Source organism: Chrysochloris asiatica, unplaced genomic scaffold, assembly GCF_000296735.1.
Source record: "Chrysochloris asiatica unplaced genomic scaffold, ChrAsi1.0 scaffold00341, whole genome shotgun sequence".
NCBI classification, from domain to species: domain Eukaryota; kingdom Metazoa; phylum Chordata; class Mammalia; order Afrosoricida; family Chrysochloridae; genus Chrysochloris; species Chrysochloris asiatica.
Window position 1 is genome coordinate 1,461,959 of NW_006408859.1, and position 5,577 is coordinate 1,467,535.

General features: G+C 39.7%; 1 pseudogene; it reads right to left on the bottom strand.

Annotated features, from left to right (window-relative positions):
• Positions 1 to 2,287: 2,287 nt before the first annotated feature.
• Positions 2,288 to 2,722, bottom strand: LOC102829809 (annotated as a pseudogene).
• Between the last annotated feature and the right edge of the window lie 2,855 nt (positions 2,723 to 5,577).

Sequence of the window (5,577 nt, forward strand, 5' to 3'; positions counted from 1 at the left end):
AAAGACCATCTCAAGAACAGATTTGATGCATAGACACTAATGACCAAACACATGAGGAGCTGTGGCATGACATCAAGAACATGATACAGGAAGAAAGCAAAGTGTCATTAAAAAGACAAGAAAGAATGAAAAGTGGCTGTCAGAAAAGACTCTGAAACTTGCTTTTGAATGCAGAGACACTAAAGAACTGGAAGAAATGATGAACAAAAATTTTCAAAGGGCAACTTGAGAACGCAAAATAAAGTATTATGATGAAATGTACAAAGACCTGGAATTAGAAAACCAAAAAGGAAAAGCACACTCAGTATTTCTCAAGCTCAAAGAACTGAAGTAAAAATTCAAGCCTTGAGTTGCAATATTGAATGATTGCATGGGCAAATATTGAATGATGCAGGAAACAAAGAATAAACAGAATCACCGTATCCAAAAAAATCAGTCGATTCTCAAACGTTTCAAGAGCTAGTATATGATCATGAATCCAATGGTATTAAAGGAAGAAGTCCAAGTTGCACTGACTTGGCAAAAAAACAAGGCTCCAGGAACTGACAGGACACAAATTGAAATGTTTCAACAAACTGATGCAACACTGGAAGTCAAAAATTTTGGAAGACCTGGCCAACTGATTGGAAGAGAACTATATTTTTTCTTGTTCCAAAGAAAGGTGGCTAAACAGAATGCAAAAATAATTGGACAATTTCATTAATATCACATGCAAGTAAAATGTTGTTGAAGATAATTTTTTAAAATGGTTGTAGCAGTACATGAACAGAGCTGCCAGAAATTCACGCCAGATTCCGAAGAGGATGTGGAATGAGGAATATCATTGTTGATGTCAGCTAGATCTTGGCTGAAAGCAGAGAATATCAGAAAAATATTCACTTGTACTTTATTGACTATGCAAAGGCATTCAGTTGTGTGAATTATAGCATTGTTAAGAATGGGAATTTCAGAACACTTATTTGTACTCATGCAGAATCTGTACATCAACCAAGAGGCAGTCATTAGGATAGAAAAAAGGAATAGTGAATGGTTTAAAATCAGGAAAGGTGTGCATCAGGATTGTATTCTTTAACCACACTTTTAATGTGTATGCTGAATAAATCTGAGAAACTGGATCATATAAAGAAGAAAATGGCACCAGGATTGGAGGAAAACTCATTAACAACCTTCCATATGAAGATGGCAAAACCTTGCTTGCTAGAAGCTATGAGGATTTGAAAGACTGATGAAGATCAAAGACCACAGCCTTCAGTGTGGATTACATCTCAATGTAAAGAAAACAAAAATCCTCACAACTGAGTCAATAAATAACATCCTGATAAATGGAGGAAAGATTGACATCCTCAAATACTTGCTTTTGGATCGGTGCTCACAGGAATAGCAGTCAAGAAATCCAGACATATTGCATTGGCCAAATCTGCAGCAAAAGACCTCTTCAGAGTGTGATAGACCAAAATGCCACTTGAAGGACTAAGCTGCACCTCCCCAAGCCATGGTTTTTTCAATCACTTCATACTCATGTGAAAATTGGACAATGAATAAAGAAGACTGGAGAAGATTCAATGCATTTGAATTATGGTGTTGGTGATGTATATTAAAAGCACCACAGACTTCCAGAAGAACAAACACATCTGACTTGGAAGAAGTGCAACCAGAATGCTCTTTAGAAACTCAGATAGCACAGCAACACACAACCCCACCACAGTATGACAAACTGACGAATGAGTGGTGGTCTAATTGAAAATGGTAATAAAATAAGCCTGGGAAAAAGCATATTCTTAGTAACACATTTAAATTCAAATAACCACATTTTCTTTTGTTAATTTAGGTGACGAATGACAGGACCCTATATCATTGATTATTGCCTCCCTCTTATGCTTCTTAAATCCTTAGCCTATCAACATGTTCAGATTTCTGTCACTTAAAACAAAACAAAAGCACTGCCTTTGGCCTTGATAACATCGTCTTTCTTTTATTTGCAGCTTAATTTCTTATAAGGAAAGTCTAATTAGGGCCATTTCTCAACTCACTGCAATCTGGCTTTCACCTTGCATTATTAGCACTTCACAGAAACTGCAATGGGGAGGTCACCACAGATGTCATTTCCAAACCCAGTGAATACCATCCAGTCCTATTTTACTACCTCTCTGGAGGCATTCAGGTTTTGAAATGCTTGCTGAATGTTCCTCAGAAATCCAAAGACCCACATCTTTCTTGTTTACCTCTTACCTCACTTTTTTAGTCTCTCTCTTTTTGTTTTTTTACCCCCAGGCATTTTTTTGCATTTTTAATGATTGAAGGAAAAAAAGATCCAAAACCGCAGCTTCTAGAAGAACCACTTGTTTTCGCCCGTCTTGTACCTCTCCTCAGATTTGACTTTGGCCTCCCAGCAGGCCTTGTACTGAAGAGCAGGGTCTCTGAAGACATCCTTGTTGACAATTGTTTTGTCCAAGGGGATATCCACAAAGTACCTGGTGGGCATGAGGTGATTATAGTTGTAAACTTTCGCAAAAGACTTGATCTTTGACCTCTTGGCAATTTTCTTCTTGCCCATGGCAGCTGTCACTTTGCAGGGGTAGTGGTCAATTCCAGCCATCAGAGCATGGCTGTACTGGATATCTGTGGGGACACCATCAATTTTCTTGACAATGACCGCTTTGCATCCGGAGGAGCATCTGGGCAGGACGAGCACCACCTTCCCGGGTTTCATGAGCTTGCCCATTTTGACTGTAACCACCCAGGCCTACAGCAGAAAGGAAGAGACAGCCCTTTAGTCTCTCTGAGTTGGCTTCCCTCTTGACCTCTCACCCCACCCTCATGACTATTCTAACTAACTTTATATACTTTTCAAGTTTCCTTGTACCTAAGTTCTAATGAACACCCAATTTTTTACCCCCAGCAGGGCCACTTTGCAAAACTCTAGATCTGCATATCCAACTGTCCACATGGATGTTCCACCCCCAAAACTCACTACCACCCAAACTCATTGCCAGAGTTGATTCTGATTTATGACGCCCCTGTAGGAGTCCTAGTGGCATAGTAGTTACGAGCTAAGCTACTAACCAAAAGGTCTGTGGTTTGAACCCACCAGCCACTCTATGAGAGAAACTTGAGACAGTCTGCTTCTGTAAAAAGCACAGCCTCCGAAACCCTCTGGGGTATTCTACTCTGTCCTCCAGGGGTCTCTAGAGTTGAAAGTTCCACAGGTATGTCAAATTCACCATATTCAAAATGAACTCATTTCTGTTCTCCATGGCCTCTATCTCTCCCCAAACTGGTTGCCACTATATTAATTCAGGCCCATTTCATCTCACATCTGTGATATTCCTTTTGTCTTCTGCCTAGAGGTCTTCCTGATTCCAGACTCTTCCTCAAGCCCTCCATTCTCCTCCCTACTGCCAGAGTTACTTTTCTTAAATGCAAACTCTTCTCTCTTGTGCTTAAAATTCCTCAGAAACTCCCTTTTGACCATACTACAAAGTCCAAGTTCCTTAGCATTGCTCACAAAATCCTTTATGATCTAGTCCCCTGCCCACTCATTCAGTCTCAGCTCTAGTCCCTGCCTTGCTATATTCCAACAGTAATTCAAGAAATTAATATTGAAGCACCTTGCAGACACCAACATACATCAACTGAACTATTACAATAAGTGAAAAGGTTTTAAAACCATTATTTAATAGCATCATACTGAAAACCACCCAAATGCCCATTGACAAAAGAATGGCATCTGGCTGAAATTGTGGCATATTCACTTAATGGGATAAAATTCAGCAATACAAAAGAATGATTGACTATCCATGCAACAATATGAAGGAATTGTTCATATTATTAGTAATGTTCCTTTTTATCTGGAAGTAGCCAAATACAATGCAAATTAAGTTGCTTTCTAAATCAAAATTAAGATTAGGGTAGGCAGCTCTGATCATTAGAGCTGCTGTTACATACTATCAAGAGGGTTCCAACTCATAGAATCCCTGTACAGGGTTTCCAAGGCTGTAAATCTTTACAGGGACAGAAAGCTTCATCTTTCTCTTGTGGAGCGGCTGGTGGATTCAAAACAAATGCATAACCCACTACACTACCAGGGTCCCTTATAATCAAGGCTAGAAGGAAGAATTTCTTCAGAGTTAGGGCATAAAGTTTGCTTCAATTCATAAAAATAGAAGAAAGGAAAAGTCTATTCAAGGAAAGGTGAAGCAATTGAGAGCATGCTTTTTCTTTTGTTTTTTAAGTTTTTATTGTGAATCGAGTGATAGTTTACATGGGAGAACATCAGTTCTACATTCATCGTTTCATTGCAATAATTACAATCTCCTCTGTGCATCATCATTCAACAGTATTTGCTTCTATTCCCTCTGAGGTTCTTTTTATTTTTTGGGGGGTGGGGGGTATACACAAAAGCACTCAGTAATATATAATCATTTAAACAACCAAAGGGCATATTCTGCAAGCCTGCCTCCTGACTGCCAACAATCAGTCCCTCTCTTTCTATAAATCTAGAGTCCTCAGCAGCTCCCTCTCTCCATGTCCCCATCACTACCTCCATCTCTGGTGTTGATGCTTCACTGGATAGGGTCCTGCATTCCACTTGTGCTCTTCTCTCTTGATGATCCTGGAGTCCTCTGTTTCTCGACTGAAAGATTAACTGCTCCCCTGTGATAGTATGCTTTTGATGCTGATCTTGTAAAATTGCTTTTATTAACACATTTGTTTAAAAGAATAAAGAGATTTTAGGGGAGATTATCTCAAGTCTCGATGGAAAAGGCTCTAGAAGGGACACAGAAACCAATGGAAGAGAGGAACTCAGGAGGTTTTGATTGAAAACTCTAAAGATGAATTGCTAGCAACTCACACTTCCATAGCCTTTTGTAGTTTACAAAGCCCTTTTTACAGTGTGTAGGGAAGGAGCTCTGGTAGCATAGTGGTTATGAATCGGGCTGCTAATCTCAGGGTCAGCAGTTCGAAACTACTAGCAGTTCCACAGGAGAAAGATGAGGCTTTCTGCTCCTATAAAGCTTTACAGCCTTGGAAACCCTATGCAGGGTTACTATGAGTCAGAATCGACTCCACGGCACATAACAACAACATAACAGGGAAGAGCGTGGCCATGGGCAGTGCTGTGGGTTTCTGCACCATCTCTGTACTGATCACCTCTTGACTTCCTTAGACTTTAGGGACACAGAACATTTTATATAACTGTGATAAGATCGAAAAAAAGCTTAGACTCAGAAAGCATGGGACATCCCTAGGGTAGAGTATTAGTGATGGTCAGGATAATTCCCAAAGGTTAATTATCCCAGGGAGAATGTGCATGGCGAAGAAGAGAATGAATCAAGGCAAAAACCCAAAGAAAGGCAACATCTTGAGGTATGGAGAGGCCTAGGGAAGAAGGACTAGAGAAGGAGAAAGAGAAAGAGTGACCACCCTAGGAGAAAATCAGGAATGAAGGCAGTGACTGAAGAAGGGAAGAAACAGGGAGGACATGAAAGCTGTGTGAAAATATTTAAAGATTTTTCTTATGAAAAAGAGTTTAAGCTAATTTTATATCATTATAAGAGGTAAAGCAATACCTATTGG